The following is a 19,299-nucleotide window of genomic DNA, read 5'->3' on the forward strand; positions in this document are numbered from 1 at the left end:
TAATTCTGAAATGATTTTAAACAAAGGGTGATGAGAATAACCAATCAACCATGACAGTGTAAAGAGCAAGCAAGCTGCTGTGACCTATTTTTTCTGTGTTGATTCTTTGCTGTCAGGGTGCATTTTTATTCATCAAGAACACCTATAGATTTTGCACACATGTAGTACAAATACTAACATTTTGGAAACATGCTTTTCCTTTTCAACATGAGAAGTTACTGCATTTAAACTACAGGTTTCATAATACTGACTCACAACCTGCAAACACCGAAGAGGTCAGGCACATCTCCACCACCATCAGAAGGACCTTTGCAATTTCAGCCTCTTAAATTTTAAGACATGAGAGCTGGCTCAAACACACAGACCATGTGGCCTTCCAGACAGAAATATAACACAGAACCATCTCTCTGGTTCACACTGTTTAATTAGAGACATAATATCCACCAACCTGTTTATTTATATATTTTCCACAGCAAATTAATCTTCTAGCCATTTAATTCAATTCACAAGAAGCTAAGTATAAAAAAAAAAACAACCCCGAAACCAGCAACAAGTTGAGTGATTACGCTCCTGAAATAACACTTACATGTGTCAAATTTGACCTAAAAAGTAAATAGACCATGCAGGCAGATATGACTTTTATGTGTCTATTGAGTGAACAAGCATTCAAAAAGTCATCCAACACTATTCTAAATTTAAACAAAGTGAACTGAAATTGAGAAAGGCTATTTGTATTTTTGCCTGGTATCAACTTCTATGTGGTATGTGCTTCTACTACAACAACGTTTTAAATAATTATTTTTAAAAAAGCTAAATATTTTAAAGTTTAAATTTCTATCGATCACAGACTGCCTAAGGAGACCAAATTCCACCACTTCATTCTTTAATGGACATACAGCAGGGAATGGGTCTTGTTTATTCATGGTAATTCATAAATGTTCTCTTTAGCTATGACACACTAAGTGCTATTGAATTTATTGCACAGGGAAAAGTCATGTTTTGGGGGAGGATTCAGCTGGAGGTAACCCCAATATTTAGCAAAGGAGCAGAAAATCTCTGAGCCTCCGAACAGACTGAAGGAATTACTCGTTTGTTGCATGAGTCTCACCAAGCCCAGCATTACAGGATCATACTACAAATGGCAGGATAATATGGCACAGATTATAAAGGGCGCTAGTAGATGACAAAGAAGTACACAGAAAATGTTCAGTGGAAAAAACACGGTGTTGTGAGTTTACTTGCTGGTTTCATTGGCAGAGCATAAAACAGAGTTAGTGAAACTGAGCAGAAAAGGAGCCCCATATCTGAAGTGACAACATAAACCGTGTAATTACTGACAGGCACATATATCTGGTATTCTCTTAATGGAGGAAGCACTGGTACCAATCAAGTACCAATGTCTGTTGATCTTTGTTATTCATGACCCTCTGTAGGCAGCCACCTGCCATGTCGCATCTTTTGTGAGCTGGTGTTCTGCTCTCTGGCCACGCTGAGCTTGCAGCTGCTACTCCAAGGAGGGATGCTCCAATGGGCTAAACCCTGGTAAAACCTAAGTCAATGCAGCCAATTCAATTCCTTAAGTGAGAATGAACATAAGGTTTGATGCTGAAGCTTAGGCAACTGTTCCTTCTTTTATTCTGGAAAAGGGAAATGCATATGGGACTGTAAGTGAGGTTGTGCTGTCAGAGAGCCATACCTGGAGGGATTCTTCAGGTATCCGCTAACCTACTTCAAATCCAAACCTGAGCTCAGCATTTAGCCTCCTGTTTTCAACAGGAGATGCTCTCAGTTCACTGTGGGGATGCCTTTTATCCCTCAGAGAAGCACAGCTGAAGTAACTACCTTAGAGAGAAAGATCAAGAGAAGAATGAGACAAGAAGCTCTGGTATAAAAATCTTTTTGTTCGGTTCTCTATATGCAATATAGACACACTTCTATTCTCAAAACAGCATGAAAAACACTTTTCAAAAACAGAGTGCAAAGGGCGGTACTGGTTTTACTGAGGGACACTCCTATTTATCACAGTAGGATTCACTTGAGTAAAGACAGAGGGCTGGATCCACGATGCCACAGAGTCAAATGAGGTGTTCTTTTGCACCTGTACGAAATACCTACTGAGGCACAAACTGAGGCTATGTTTAAAAGACAGCAGCCCACTGCAACCTCCTTCCCTCAAACACAGTAGATGTCAGCAACTCCTGACCTGGGGTGCCAGCTGAGCCACGAGCAGCGCTCCTCCCTCAGAGGAGCGAGAAACGACCTACTGGACGTGCACCACGCCGACAGAAACATTGCTGAGAACATTTTGGTGGCATGATGCAGGGACTTTGACAGTCACTGTATCAGCATTCAGAAAAATCAGGTTTTCCAATGTCCGTTTATTGAAGTCAATACATATTGTTGCTGACTGATTCATATTTATAATGATAAAAGATTTGCATTAACATCTAGCCCTCTACAAAGGGTTTATTACTGAAATGCCAATTCAACTATAGCTGTAATGACCCTATTTTATAATGCACACATTTCAGGCACTTTTGCAAATGGTTTTAAAAAAACGGAGCAGTTAAATTATGCTGCTAACATAATATGAATGTGTCATCACACCCTATCAAGCAATTTCATATCAAACAGTGATGTGATATGGAATTTTGCTGTTACGATACAAAAGGAGAGACTTGGGGGAAAAAAAGTGCAGTACTAGAGCAATGATAGCCTACCCCACCTTGCGCTCAGCAATCTGGAGCATCTTTCGGTTATGAGAAAGTCTAACAGACAGATGAAAGATAGAGATGGAGTGACATATTATTTCTCTTTTCCTTTGGTAGCTAAATATTAAATGGAGGGTCTGCAATTTACTATGTGATCTCAACCAGGAAAGCTGCTGTGTGAAACAACAGATATTTCAGCCACAAGGCAGCTTTATTTTCAAACTCCTGGTCTCCAGGCTTTTCATCATCATATGCTGTATGCATTATACCGCTAACAATGCAATATACAAAAAGGACAAAATGTCAGCCCTCGATGGAAATGAACTCACCACCCTTTGCTGGAGTTCAGCATTCAACAATCAGACCTTGCTTAATTTAAATGTGTGTTAGATCATCAGTCTATTATTCCTCCAGCTTTTTATAATGATTTCTAACACTGGCCAGACATTGTACACCTGGCTGAAAATGTTTCTTTTTAAACAATGCAAGAACCAACCAATATGTAAACCTAATAATTAAATTACATTTAGCCGCTGGCCATTGTTATTCTGCAATACTTTCCCACTGAGGGAGCTATAGTGATCCGATTTAAACAGCAATCTAGCAGAACACTTTTCATTGCCCATGATTGTTGTGCAGAGTAAATTGGCTCACATCAGATTTGACTCTAATTTGGGTTTTAGAACAGTTAATTTGAACTTAAGCACCTATGGAAGGGCTGTTAACAAGAGGTGTCTGCACGCTGGAATCCTGCTCGTAGCTGCGCTGTTTAAATCCAGCAAGAAGAGCCCCTTATAGGTTGTATATGCTTTCTGGCATGCCACTTGAAATGGTGTGGGTGGCAGAAAACAGTTTATCACATATTTAACATTGTCAAAAGAAAATAAAATGGATGCATGTGATGGATTTTTGCTATATGCATGCCAAGCAGAAGCAAAGACATTTATTTTAAAAGACATAGCTATCTTGTGCCTTAATCACCCCAGGATTAAATGTACCTCAGTCCTTTACTGTGATATTTTGGTGTCTCAGCAACGTATGGAGGGTCAAATTCTGCCCGTTCATAAGTTATCAAGAGATCCATGAAACAAATCTAAAGGCTGAATTTCATCATCATTAGCTATTACATTAATAGCACTAATGTCTTAAATCTTAATATTCTGGCTCATTAGCTTAGGTAAAAGATCATTAATAAAAAAGGTGCATTTTGGCCAAACAACAGAATTTATAAAAGCCTTTGTTTTGTTTTAAAACATCTCTTGCTGGATTAGTGGTTAGCATGGACACTAAATCATAATATTCCATGATTAATAATGATAATATTGCCTAACAATGTATGATCTACTGTAACTTCGGCTCAAACAAAGAGCTCAATTTAATTTTACTCTGTCATAAGTCAAGCCTGTTATCTCTATCCATACCTGGCTGATAGGTGAACGTTTTTTTCCACCAAAGCACAACAAATTTAGAAGGGGCTAAAGGGAACCTGTGAGTTAGTTGGGTTTGGATTTGTTTGCTTTCAAACATACATCAACAAACAAATTATTCTAAGATAGATCAAAAGTTGGTCTTTTAAGTGACAACCCTGCCTACAGAAAAAAAATAAAATAAATTAGAAGAATACAGAACATATCTCAACAACTAAGATAATCCACTTGTCCTGATATTTTGGTGTCACAGAAGTCTCTCACTATCCCTAGTGCCTACAAGTGATCAAAACCAACTGGTACAGCACAGGCTTCACGCCAAAATCATGCAAACAAATTATTAGAAAGAGGAGTCCAACATGACAGTGATAAACAGATGGGAGTCTGACTTATTGATATATTGCAAGACCAGAATCAGGACCCACACTCTAAACCCCAAAGTGAATTGTATATAGTTTTATATAGAAAATGCCTTTTTTTTTGCCTTTTATTTTTGTTTGTTTGTTTTCTGTCTGTCTTTTTGTTTTGGAGGGTGGGGTGTTTTTTGTAAAGAACAAAGGAACAGTCACATCCACCCAGAGTAGTACTTGAGCTTCTGGTAGTAGAAATGCGTTTAAGAGATACACGCTAGATGCATCATTAACTCAATTTTGTTTGACTATTGCCTTCTTGTATCTTCTATTGAATTATGAACTGTTTTAAGTTCAGATGTATTTAAAATAATTAGCGATAGCAACACTAACATTTTATTTTACAATTAAAATGTGTTCTTTACTGTTTTCCCTGCGTACTTGTGCAGTTCCCCCCAGACATAAGTAATGTGTAGACAGATACATTGTTTATTTACGACCCCAGTGACAGTTAATGTGGCATATGTGCCTACAATGTTTGACAGATAAAATGAGTTATTTACAGAAGCCGGGTTTATTATGTATGAATACTGAAACAGCTATAGTATTTGTAAAGTTCTCCATTTATTTTCCCAAGAGCTTGTTTCAGTGAAAGTTGTGATGTTTTGAGCTGCTCCAGAAGAGGACAGCACAAATACTGAGTCCCGTCCGTCTATAACACAGTCATCATCTGTACGTGCTAATTTCTAAATTCTCTCTGAATTTATTTGTACAGGTCTTGATCCAAACACCAATGAAGTCAGTGACAACATTTCTATGAGCAACAGTGGGTTTGGAATTTGGTCTGTAAAAATAAAGTGTCTGCAGAAGAGTAGGTTCATATCTGGGTCTCACAGGTTGGCATATTACGGAGCAGGTATAGATGTATAGGGGAGGAAAAAAAGGAGAAAACATTTCACTTCCTAATCTTAAAAGGTCAAAACCTGTTTCCACTGAAGCTGAAAAATAAAAATTACACTGACATTGCCAAGAACACAAATTTTGATTTTTTCCTTTTTAGTAAACCAACTCAAATGCGAGGATAACCAAATTTTGACATAATTATATCTCTGTTACTTAAAGCTAAATGTGCCAGACTCCATCACACGTGGTGGTGGTAATTTTGTTTGTTTTCTGTTATTCCCAACAGCTTTCTTTACTTCATTTCCTACCCTTTGGTTTCAGAATAGTTCAGGTTGTTCTCACAAAACCCTGCAGCCGATGTCAGTGGTTGTGATTGCTGCTGCCTGCCTTGGGTCTAAACCTGCTGGTTATGAAGTGCTGTGCTTGTTGTGCAAGCGTGTTATGCAAGATGCTGCAACTTTAAGAGCCCAGTGTCAAAGGTAATCCCTAAGGAGACTTGCATAACAGCCACACATAAAAATGCCAGTGCTGGCTTTTTGTTTTAAAAAGAGAAAAGGAATCCTATGTAATCTTCCAAATATATGATTTTTTTTTCCAAGGGCAATCACAACAGATCAGTGCACACATTTTGCTTGATTTTCAGATGGCTTTATACATCCTTTATGGTATATGTTTCCATGCACACACACATACAAACCCTCACTGTAGCTATCTGGGTCTTGAAACATTTGGAACCCTTTCAAAGAATATTTGTGCTGTCTATTGTGGGCAGACCTGAGTTATCTCAGCTTGTGTTTCAAGCTGGAAAATAAAAAAGTGTAAGCCTGAGCTGAAGCTCTCAGCAGAGTTTATTAGCTCAGGCACAGATCTGTGGCAAATGCAGTCCCGTGGCTTATTCTTTCCCCCTCAGAGCAGACAGAAGGCAATCACTGCTGAGGGAAAGCTATGCTCCAAAATACCTGCTATGCTCTTTGACCAATATGACACTCAATCCAAGGTGAGGCTTTGCTACATACAAGAATAGGGGATTACAACAATCCATACGCAAAGTCCAGCCACCACCATCGTAAAAATACATGAAAAATGGTGGGAGGACACATTTCTTATACACATACACAAGTATATAAGCTTTGGTAATACATTTTACACGTGTGTACTATAATCCCCTCTCCTCCAACCTCTGTCATTTAGCTCTGCTCCCTACAACAAGCTAAACTTTTCACTTCCTTCTCTGCCTCCCCGGCCTGCCTCTATCTCCTTTGGGACATGGCCTCTGTCTAACAGCCTGCAAGGCAAGGCCCTGTCCTCGCTGTAACGTTGGTGCAGGTGGAGATCCTCTGGCTCTCACACCCTTCCCCAGGTAGCAGTCGTCCTGGCTGGGGAAACAGGAAGCGCTGGGAGCTGGGCGACACCAGCACTGAGGGCAAAGCTGATTTTGCTTCTTTTTTAGAGGAACTAAGTATGAGAGTAGCTAAGGGAACAAAGAGAAATTTAAAAATCTTGTGATCCCATTCAGCAAGAGACAAACAAGCAATGCCAGTACATTTAAGCACTGAACAGAACAGAAAGCATTCAGCTCAAAACCAACTCCCTTGGGACTCACTTTTGGAGGGAGGGCTAGAAACGACAGTTGTTAGGGCTTGTGGTATTTGTCTGTGTTTGGGGCCAAAATCAGAAACCAGATGCAGTGAAGACCTCCACGTGGCTTTGTGTCACAGGAGACAAGGCAACAAAATATGTAATTCCTTTCCACTTCCGTCACTCATGATCTATTGTGAAATGATAGAGCTGTGCCAAGAAAAGCCTCTTTAGCCTCTGCTATTGCGAGCGTGGTTGTAGATCTAAGTGGCCATATGACAGCCCATGTATTCGTGTATATAATTTTATATCTGTATTTGTAAAGATGCACACAGAGAAAACAAACCTATGATAACACTGCCAGAAAAATCACCATCCTATAAAGCCTGCAAAAGCTCAAGCTCACAGGCACAGTACAGCAGCTAACTTTATTTGCAGTACATTGAAGAAGCAGGTACCCACAGAAAGAGAAGGAAGGTGAGATCTGCAAGAAACCCACAAAGAAACGGTCTCATTCCACAGAAGCCCTGACAGCAGCTTTAGCCTCTGGGGAGAGGTGGGTAACGCACCCTCAGCAGGTTTTAGGCATTTCCCAAGTCCTCTACCACAGCCTTACACACCTCACTGACTGACTTGTCATAAGCCTGGACTCCACATCTGTTGGCGAGAGCAATCCACGTCTTCTCTGTGCACCCAGCTGCCCCACAACACGTGTGTGCTCGGGACAGCCATACAAGTTCCCCCAGCACACTTCATTGCCGCAGCCTTGGTCTCTCTCTGGACTTCCCTCTCCCCTCCCCACATTACAACAAAATACCACGGATAATCCTGGAGAGTGCCAAGTAAATACTCCCTCCATTATACACAGGTTTGCTATCGTAAGGGAGTTATGTTCAAGCAAACTTTTTATTAAGGGCATGCCACTGAGATAGCATCTTTTCTTTCCGCCTCTGGCTGTTGACTTTAAACCTGGAAATCCCACTCAATAAGGATTTCTGACAGCACCGAAGTACAAGGGCAGCTTACAGTAAAATGCTATACTCTATTTCAATAGTTTAAAAGCCAACTCGCTGCAATCACATCATTACTCACCATACAGGGCCCCATGTTAGCTAATGGGAAAAAGAATGAAATACAGGGCCTTTACATAGTCAGGATCCCAAATAAACTTGGCTTTGTTAAAGGACAATCCTTACAACGGTTTGTCTGGGAACAGTATTTCCTATGTATTTGACACAAATAGCCTTTTCTTCAGCATCAGAGCTGCATGTCTGCTTGTTCCAGCTATTTGTTCTTGAACAAACATATTTATTGTGGCTAATGAAAGGGGAAATCCCTCTCCCTGTTCATGTCTCTGTTCCCTTCTGTCCTTCAGTGACCTGGCGTGTGCCTCACCCCAGAAACCGAAATGACTGGAGCAGCCAAGAGCACAGAGAATTGTTCTGGGCTCCCACTTCTGAAACCACATGCAGAATTTGTTACGGAAAATCTCCCACACTAGACTGTAAATATCAGTTCCCTTTTAATGCTCTGACTTGTGGAAGTTACCTCTACCACCTACAGACATGTTCCCTTCCCAAAACGCTAGATTTAGCTGTCCCATAGAGGTGCAGTCAGCAGTGACAGAAGGCAGAGTCTTTTCCATTCCTGATACCTGCTCACACAGGTGGTTCCACTTCTTGCAGGCAAGCTGCAGAGGTCAGTAATACTCTCCCTTCCTCCCTCCCTGCTCATTTGCACTTCGTGTAATCCTGTCAATGACTGTTCAATTCATTCTGGGCCACCACCAGTTCCAGTGCAAGAGAATAAAGCTGGATCCTCACCGCAGGAGGCACAGCACAACAGGAGGCGCTCTGTAGAGGGAAATAGACCTCTGTAGAGGTCTCTGTAGAGGGGAGAGGAGAAGGGGCTGAGGGGTGCTAATCTACCTTCTCCTGAGCACCAGGGGAACAGCCGGAGCAGGCTCTGGGCATCCCTGCAGAGCTTCTCTCGTTTTAATTTCAACCTAAAGAAATGTGGCTCATACCCTGAGACCACTCCACAGTGTGAAGCAAACAACAGCAACTGGTCTGCTGTCGATTTGTTGCCAAAGTGCACTCTCGAGCTAGAAACCCATCTATCTTTTTTCTTTTTTTTTTCTTTTTTTTTTTTTTGGAGTCACTATCACCTGGCTCTTGTAATTGAGCAAAGTCAATAGTAATATGATATTCCTGGTTTAGCTAAACATCTGAAATCTGGTTCCTTATCTGAAGCCTTCATTATAGCTAAAACATTGGTTCTGAAAAAATGAAATGAGAATTATAAGTAAATAGGCCATCTCTCAAGAGTTCTGATATTTCAGATTAGGGACTTGAAGTATGTAGAATACTGATAAAAAGAGGAAAAAACATTATTAAAGTAAATCAAATATATTCAATACATCAAAGTATACTAAAAACTGTAGCAAACAATTTTCCTGATGAAATGCAGGTGCAGTTACATCTTAATAAAGTGTGTTTACAAAAAAAAAAACATTTTCAAATTTAAATTTTTATTCTCTGAAGGGCAATAATACTCTATATTCCTGCTACACCCGCTCTTACTGCCAGTCCTGAGTAAGTCTAATTGTGAATTATCATTTGTGATCCAATTTTGCTTCTTCTATTCACAATCTGAAAGTCTTAGTCCTCATGTGGAATCATGGGGATTTCTTGCACAGCAGTGACAACTTAAAGGGCAAGACAGGACTAACCTGGCTGTATTTTACAGTCACCTCTGTGTCCCTTAGAAAAGGGCCTCATTCTGTTTTATTTTGTATATCTGGATTACAGCACATCAGCCACCTTCATGTTTTAAGGAACAGGCAAAACCTAATTTATCACTACACTGAAGAGAAAAAGGAATAGCAGTTATAAGTACAAAATTTCTAGGATTTAAACAAACATTGCTAGGATTTAAACACATTTCTTTGCAATCACAGGCAGAAACTTTGAACACAGCCCTGCCTCCATTGCATTCTGCACAGTAAGTAACTTTCTGTCTGGCGGAGGAAGAAATAATTTATGACAATGAAGAAGCGTCAACCATTGGCACAGATAGCGCATATCCCCTCATTGGCTTTCTGTGACTCCACAAACCTTCCTAGGAAACGTTAATGGTAAAGTTTTGCTTTCAGAAACATTGGCAAAGCCCTAAATCCCTGATTCCCAAGCTTGGATCTGCAAAACATTTGTGGTCCGTGACACCACAGTGCGTGGTCCACACCATGAAACCATGCTAACTGCTGACCTTTGTGATCATGGTATTGTGCAGCAAATGTTGTGGTTGCTAGGATAATTGCTTTGAATAAAAATTACTTCTTAATATTTCCCTAGCTAAATTTGTGGTATATTTCATGTCAATGTGTAACTGCATGTGTTGGTGGGAAGGGAAGATGTTACAGATCCCTCTTTCTTCTCAATGCACATTACACTGTGAAGTTTTACTTCACAGAGAGGCTGCTTAAGAAAGCTACTCCTGGATGTGAAGGGAGTTTCTAATTAAGCATATTCAAGTTTCAATAGCATGCACTACTAGAACTTACACGTTTTCACACATTTTTAGTTTCTAATGACATGGAAGTTATGGGGTTTTGGCATCAAAAAGGATTAAACCCCACAGACAGAGGTTGCTGACCGGGACATACAGCCTTCACTCAAGCTCTAATAAAATCCAAATCCTGACTCCTGCAAGCAATCTGAGGATCTTTATGGCTTTCTAAGTTTTCAAAGGGTATGTGTCAGTGTTTTAAATTTAGTTTACATATTTAAGAAATAATTGTTTCAACGTTTATATTTAAGATACATGCAAATGTAAATGGGTGCCTGGATATTTACAAACAGCAGAAATAATTGCCAGCTTGTCTTGAGGATTAAAGTGTCACAGCTTGCAGCTCAGTGAAATATAACCCAAGAAGTTTACACATTTGGGAGATATAACAATGGGAAATTATTCTGAGGAAGTGCGCAAGGGAAAGCAGCATGTATTAACTGAAATATGTTTAGACTGACAGTATTAATTGGCAGTATTAATGGAGATTGAGGGTCACCGATTCCTCTCAAAGATATTTGCAAATCCAAGCTAAAACAGGTCCCTTAGCCTGGACAGCGACTGAATCTGGGTTTACCTCATCTTTTTCTCCCTCTGCGCCCCAAACCTCTTCCTGGCACTTGACGTTATTCTACAAGAGGATACTCGGTCTGCAAGCACAGATAAAATTAAAGGCATCATCTACCTTTTTCTCAAGTTCCCTGTGCTGGGTGTACACGAAATCGTTTCCCCCAGGGTGCCCTTTGTCACAGTTCGCTGCCGCCCTTCAGGAGCTGAGGAGGCCGCGTTACTCTGAGGGAAGGCCTCAGGCCACACAGGGCCTCCACCCTCAGCCAGGTGGCTGCAACGCTGCCTTCTGTACGGCTGCCTCCCTCCTGTGTACTTGTTTAAGAGGATGAACACTACCATTTGTCCGGCCTCGTTTACGTACTTAGCTAAATTTACACTGTCCTGCGGCTCTCCGGGCACAGCATGAGGGAAAGGGAAATAAGCTTTGCCCTGACCCAGCAGCAATAAAGGCACGAGCGAGTTTTGCCTACTTGCAGCAGGAGGCCTGCTGGTGGTACTCGCTGCATCATCAGGGGTTTCAAAGGAGGAACTTCAAAACTTCCTTTGGCCCGAGATGAAACTCTGGGCATTTTAAACTGTTTTCTCTTGCTTTATTAAATGAGTGAATGATTTAATGTTTCTTTTAAAATGGGAAATGGCATCACAGTGCCATAACGAAAGCCTGTTTTAGATTGTTTTATTACACGATTTTTAAATGCACATTGCCATAGCATTTCATAGCTGTGTATTTACATCTACCTTTCTAAAACACACAGTATATTATGTTGCAATTAAAAGCCCACAAACTCAATCTGATATTTCTTCACTAATTTATTCCCAAGCCAATATGTATTTTAATGTTCCAAACCATTGCTAATTAACACATGGAAATATTTTAACATGGATTTTGATTAATTCCATTTAACAGTCTAACCAGTGCTAAAACATATGTGGTGTGTCATTTCTTTCTTTTGAGGAAGGCATTGGCATTAAATCTTTCAATCTTCCTGAGCACCAAATGCTAATTTCAGGAAGATTAAATAACAGACTGCAGCTACAGTTTCCTTTCTTTACTTCCCAGAAGGTGAAATGAACATATTTATGTGGGAGGAATTTCTTTACTGCACAAGCCAAAATACAGAAATTAGATTTTTTTTCCCCAAGATTGCTAATACACCAGCAATCGCCTGCCAACTAAATAACTTTAACCTATATCTGCAGTTCATGGAGAGTTGCCAAGTTATGCGTTCAACTTTCTTTCCCTCTTTTTTATTATTATTATTTTTATTTTTATTAAAGTATTCCCATATGATGTTTTCACCTGCAGCTCCTAAATGCTTTTCCATACTTGAATCAGAGACAGCTAGCTTGCGGTGGGGTGACTCTGGCCATAAATCCGGAAATTCTCATATATAACCATCCTCTGATTTTCACACTTTGAAGGTATGTTATAAATATGGTTCATATGGTACGGCTTTAATGGTTTAAAGTCTAGTATGATTCTGCATGTCAATGGGCCAAGCATACAAAATAGCCAGAGGAATTCATGCAAGTAAGCATCTTATGCATGTAAAAGAACCAGAACATAGAGCGGAGGCTGCTGCCTTCTGGATCACGGGTTAATTGCTCACATATTGCACACAGCTTTTCACAAGATGGAGTTTGATGAGTTTAAGAGCAGTTAAGCACTTCTGCTCTTGTGATTTCCATCAGAAAGCCAACCACACCTGAGTACTGTAGTTCCTCTTCCCCCTGTGGCGAGTCCAGTTTACGTCCTCACTTCCACTGTCCATCCTTCTCCCTACCGAAGCTGAAGCAAGGACTCGTTGTGTGTTAAGATTGTGCCTACACTTTCTTCATGTCTACCACATCTCTCTGTTGCATAGTAACCTGGTTTTCCTCATCTTCCCCTACTCCTTATTTTAGTTGATGCAATATTCTCTGTAAATCTTCATTCAGCTTGACAATATATGGTGCTATCCCTCCTCCTTTATCTTTTGCTAGCTATATTTCAGTCTCAACCGCTACCACTGTGTCTGAAACAGTGCTTTCTATTTGGTTTCCTATTACTTCTATAATATCTAATCACACTTTCTGCACCATTTGGCTGCCCAGATTCCTGACATTTGCACAAGAGCATTCCAGTTGTTTCTTACTGATCTACACTTAGCAGATAAAGCAAAGTCCAATTTTCTACTTGACTACCATTTTCATCAGGATTAGAACTTTTTTTCCCCTCAGAGTCTGTATTTGTGCTCACTGATTTTCTTGTATTTTCTTTATGCCTCTTTTTATACATTTAAGAAGAGTGTATTGGATGCAATATTTTCACCACATTCACTTGGTGAGTGGCCCTGGGAGAAAGTCACTGATATCTGCCAGCAAGAACCCCAGCTCTTGTTAAAGGAGCCAAGGCTGTCCTGAGAAGCCCCACGTTCAGTTCCAGTGATGATTCACGATAGCTGTTATTACCCAGGCAAGAATGTCAGCAGACTCTCTTGCCTGAACTTTAAAACAAAAACAAAAAGTGACATCTGTGTTCTTGGACTGCTTAAAACCGTAATTCTTATGCTCTCTACAAAGAGAAAAAAAAAAACAAAACAAACAAAAAAAAACACCCAAAGGTATGACTGAAAAGAGCAGTGAACATCTACATAGGTTCCTTCTATCTAGCTGTGTGTTACTTTAAAGGTTTGAGTCAGATAAAATAATATTTAACTTAGTTCATGGTAAAGTTTACAAATGGCCATTCATTCTCACACAGTGAGCCAAACACAGATCCACAGATCTGCCAATCCTGCTCTCCACAAGCCGACAACGTGCTGTTCGCAGCCCTGAGTGAAAACATACATCGCAAAAAATCAAATACCTGAAAATGGTGCTTTCTCATCTTTTGTTACATGAGCATTCTTTGTTTTACAGTTCACAGAGACAGGGTAGTCACTAAAGCAGGTCGTGTTCCACAGCAGTGTTAACAAATAGTGCAAAGGCTCCAGCTTTGTTAGCACTGCTGGACTACTTCTGGAAGAGCACCCGGCTTAGCTGACAGCTACGCAGAGCATCAAGATCCAGGAGCATTCTTCCTGGTGCATTTGCAATGCAGATAGATGAAAAGAAGATGCTGAAAAATCAGCTCTACCAACTTCTGGTCATTAGTAAAAAGTACATTGCCAGTCAACATAAAGATGATTTCACAACACTTAACTAGATTTCTATATGGCTTGATATGTTTTCCTTAAATTAACTGGAGCAAGTAGAAAAGAGATGCAGTTTTAGTTATGGAAAAGCAGACATAATAATGTATACTCGCTCCATGTTTTTTTCAACAAAAAATCTGAAAAATACTCCTCTAAGGATGGAAAGCAAGTATTATGGCTCCCCTTTCCTAGTCAGATGCACCAAAACACTGAGGACCACACATCAAAAAGGGGAAGAGGATTCATTATTTAAAGATTCTGGACTTCTGTTCAATCTACAGAAGTCAATAAATTAAACTTGCTATAATAAGTTTGAGAAGTACCAACAAAGTGACACCATCACATAGTCACTGACCAAATCTATTGGCAGAGCTATGCATACACCCTGCAGTCCTCCCAGGCCATTAACTGATGCCTCCCCATCTTTGCTCAAGCAAAACCAATTCTAGTGCTGCTCTCCCCAAAGCCTTTAAGGTCATCATATTTTGTGACACTATTATATCACGCTATTCGGGTAACAGTATTTCTTACTCTTAACTTGGATCACTAACAAGTCACTTAATAAGCAGCTACTTGGGCACTGTGGAATTTCAAAAAAAAAAAAAAAAAAAGTTAAAGAAATCACTTTTCTAACAGAAAACTTTTTCTAAGACTATGATCTTTTAACTATACCTAATTTTATGGGCCCTGTTTTGCAGTCTCCAAGATAAAATGCAAGGTTAAAATTCAGGCCCTAAAGATGCATAAATACTTTTTACATTTTATTTAAAATAGCAAACTGCCCTCTTACTATTCCTGCAAAATACTTTTCCTAGCAATTGTCCGAGCAATCGGACAGTAGCCTTAGAAAGGCCACAATAAGAGGTCTTCAGTCGAGTGGTGTCATATGGTCTTCATTTAGAAGTATCACAAGAACATTACTTCTCACAGTATTTACAAATGAAAAACATATGGCTGTAACCTGTAATACTGCAAGAAATACTGCTCTTTGGGTTTGTTTTTGGCCTCAGACTTTTGAAATATGAACCAAGCAAAGGGATTTCAGCTTAATGCTTGATTCGGTCCATTCTTCTTCAGAGCTCAAAGTCTGGGGAAAGGATAAAGCCTGCATTTGAAAAAAAAGTGATTTGCCCACAACTATGGTAATGCACTATAGCTGGCAACCAGAGAAGCATGTATATCAGAAGGGCGTGGGGATGGTTAAAGACATCTACTTTCCATTTAATTAAAAAAAAAAAAAAGATATTAAACTGGCTTTGGTTCCTACAAAGAGTTTTATAAGGCATATATAGGCCCCTTGCATTTACTATTTAGGTTCAATCAATATGGTTATCTACCTGTCAATTTTTCTTGCTCTTTAATGCAGAAAGAGAGCAGCCTTTTTTATAGCTAGCTCAGAAAGTACTAAGCTAATCAATACATGCAGCGATAACAGAATGATTTGAAACATGTAACAGAAGCTTATCACTTTGCAGTATACTGAACCCGTCAAAATATTTTCCTAGAAGTAAAGTGAAAATAGAAGTTCTTCATTTTTTATTACTTAAGTGGGTGGTGACATAGATGTTGTAGGCCGTTTGGATTTGTTCCTAGCTTTGTATTTTTAGGGATATTTGGTATATGAGCGTTTGTTACTTTGTAGGAATGTGAGGCCAATCGTGCAGTGAGATTTAAAAACTCTGCCTAGAGAGTCAAACATTATCTCAATTGCCCTTGATTTCCTGTCCCTAAACATTTATTGGAAATCCATGCATTGTTCTGGAGAACCGTGCATAAGATTTTCCAGGAACACATCTTCTGATGTTCCCACAGACCTTAAAACCCTTTACTTTACTCAATACTCTCAGTAATTTGTGTTTGAGCCCAATCTGAAAAGTACAGGCTTTCCTTTCAACTATCTCCTGCTGAGTTAGTCGATTTGAAATAATTTGCAAGCATCTGATTCCTAGAGGTTTAAATATACATACACGTATCAAGATTCCGGATTTTAATGCAGCAGAGAGATGATCAGTTGTTAGTATGGTCTCTAACCTCTACTTTTTTGAATAAATGCATATAGGATTTAGCTATACAATTCTCCTTGACTGGTAAGTAACAATCATCTGCCATCATACAATTTAAGTAGGTGGAATTCCACATAATACAAAAGCTCTTTGTGATGTCCCAGGCTTGCCACAATTTCCCAAATGTTAAATGCAAGCTCAAAATTAATGTATGTATGTAAATACAGAATAAAGAGATCAGCGTTAATAAGAAAGGAACAGGAAATAATGTTTATGGCTGGAGGCTTCTTTCAATTTTATGTTTTAGCTCCAGGGCTGTTGTTATTAATTCTATGTCATGGTATCTGGTACATTTCTGCATGCCCCCCAGAAGACATGACAGACTTATGGCCCTCCAGTTCCAAAAGGTCTGCTTCACAGTTTCTGAATCCTGGGGGCTGCAAGCCTGGGAACTGGTGATTACATCGGGGTTTACCCAAGGCACCAAAGCATTACAGTTTTATACCTTCAGCCTTAGAAAACTATAGCAATAAGTAAAGCAAAGAAGAAAGGCAAAAGAAATCAAAAGGATCACACAACCATAAAGAAATCCTTAAATGACAAAACGGTCTATGGAAGCTCTGCTGTTCCCGTTCCTCTACCAGAAGTGTCCATGCATGGTGCAGACAGGTCTGAACAAGCTCTTTGTGGTAAGTCTTGGTCCAGAAATCACAGAGCAGCATCCACGGAGAGGTAAAGGTTATTCCATGGGTGCAAAAGAGCTGCTACCACCACATTCTGACCCAATCTGGTAAGTCTGTGTGAACTCACCATGAATCTTTACAAGCTCAGAAATCACTAAACCACAATCCACTGCACAGTGGAGACATGCCAGCAGCAAAGCATTAACATCCTTGTCCACTCCAGAGGAGCTGAAAGATGGATGGGCGTATCTGAGGGCAGAATTGGGCCCTGAGAATGAGCAAAGATTCTTAGAGCAACACCTCAAGTGACACAAATTACGTTATAAAATTGATCACTTCCTTACACATGGCAGAATGCTTCCAGGGCACTCAACATCCTATTCCATTAAGCCATGATAAATGAGACCATATTTCCACATCACTCTGAACTCATCTTTTAAATCCACTTCTTCCAATATTTGGTTACTTTTTCCCCCTCCTTAAGATATTAAAAACTGTCTTTTTCTTTCCCACCATGACACATCTTAATAGATGACATTATTGTAGGACTGTCACAGAGGAGTACTATTTCTCCACAGAATTCCTTATTTTGAGAGCATGCAAAATTTTGAGAAAAATCACTGAAAAAAGTTTGGTGTGCAATCTCAACGTGTAGACCTGGCAACTTGAAAAATGGACTCAGATATGGGAGGGCTACAGAACAAATGATGGAAAAATGTCCCCCAAACTCTCCCAGTGCTAGTTCGAAGAAGATCACCACCACCACCACCTGGAACTGTGTTAGGATGGAAACCCGTGGAGTAGGAGCAAAATTGTTTCAAGCAGATGACTACGGCTGGAGGTGGCTGGGGAGGGTTCATAAATTGATAAGCACCACCGAAGGATCATAAGCCTCCACATCAATTGTATAAAGATTACAACAGAGCCACTCGCTGCAGTCATTCTGAAAAGGTTATGGGTTTCACAGGTGTGCACTGTCAGTTCTGATTAAGCTTAAACTAAGCCAGTTATCTATAACGTTGGATTGGAAGGAGTTTTATTGCTGAACGCAGGGTAAATCAAATTCAGGATACACATCTGTGGAAAAACACAGAGGGCCAAAGTTCACAGTCCTGACACAGGAGAAAAAAAAAAAATATCCAACCCTCCAAACTCAGGAGGAGATTTGCCTGCAAAACATCCATCAGTCTGGCTATTGTCATATGTTCTGTATCAGAAAGGAGAGTTATACATCACCGCAACACAGCTTTGGGTTTTCTTTCCTTTTTCAAACCACTGCTCACTTTTATGAAACAGAGACTGCTTTGAAATTATTACCTGCATTCAGTTCTAAAGTGCCTAGAGTTTACCATTTACCTAATCATAAATGAAATTAATTATACACCCGTATTTTTCACTACACAAGATATAAACTAAGGCAGCAATAGTAACAACTTCACAACTTAATTTTTCATCTCTGTGACTAGAAACCTTTCCAAAAACAGTTCACGTTAGAGAACCTCAGACCTACACAAAAAAGACCATGGCTGAAATCCTGTGCCCAAAAAGAACTGGTAACAACTAAATTGATTTCAACAGTGTCAGGATTTCACCAGAAAAAAAAATAAAATAAAAAAAGACAAGTTGCAAAAGACACGTTCTGTTTCCAAAAATACTTCATATTAATGCTGCACTTGAAAGTACGTCTATTGACTCATAGTGTTAATAGATGGCAAAAGTGAATAAATGTATTTGCTTTTGCAACATCATTATTTCCTTTGCATGCAATTATTTACTTGCCAAACAAAGCTAGCGACAAATCGCAACAGACTATGAAGCCATCTACATCAGCAGATTTTTAACCTAAGGTAAAAATAAACAGAAACATCTGTAAAGTAATCTTGTACAAAGCTACGTTTATTAACAAATACATTTTCTAATAAAACACCATCTGCAAGCAACCCTCAGCTTCCACTTGATATAAATAGGCCTTTTACTGTTTTCAGATGCAGTTCCCAGAAAATTATTCCAAGCTCTACTGCAAAACACATCAGTCTTTGTTGCTGCCTGGAATGTTAATAAATAACATCAAGTTTTTAAATAGTCAAACAAATTATTGGCTTGAAACAATTATTCCAGTAGAAAAAGCTGACCTTTTGCAATAAAGTGGCTTAAGAATGCATCACTCCTCATTCCTAGTATAAAAATATTACCAAACAGGGAAATATTTTGCAGAAAACAAAAAACTATGAAAAACCCATATTGCAATTCTGCTCATACACACGCTATAAACCTACCTTGAAATAGTTACTGCTTTAGAGAAACTCAGAATAAGAGAATAAGTATACAGAC

The 19,299-nt window shown here is 39.5% G+C and overlaps 1 protein-coding gene across 7 annotated transcripts in view; it reads right to left on the bottom strand.

Moving 5' to 3' along the window:
• AFF2 (ALF transcription elongation factor 2) overlaps nucleotides 1–19,299 on the bottom strand; it is a 357,089-nt gene that overhangs the window by 213,757 nt on the left and 124,033 nt on the right. The gene's annotated exons all lie outside the window — the stretch shown is intronic.

This window comes from Anas platyrhynchos, chromosome 10, assembly GCF_047663525.1.
Source record: "Anas platyrhynchos isolate ZD024472 breed Pekin duck chromosome 10, IASCAAS_PekinDuck_T2T, whole genome shotgun sequence".
Lineage (NCBI taxonomy): Eukaryota > Metazoa > Chordata > Aves > Anseriformes > Anatidae > Anas > Anas platyrhynchos.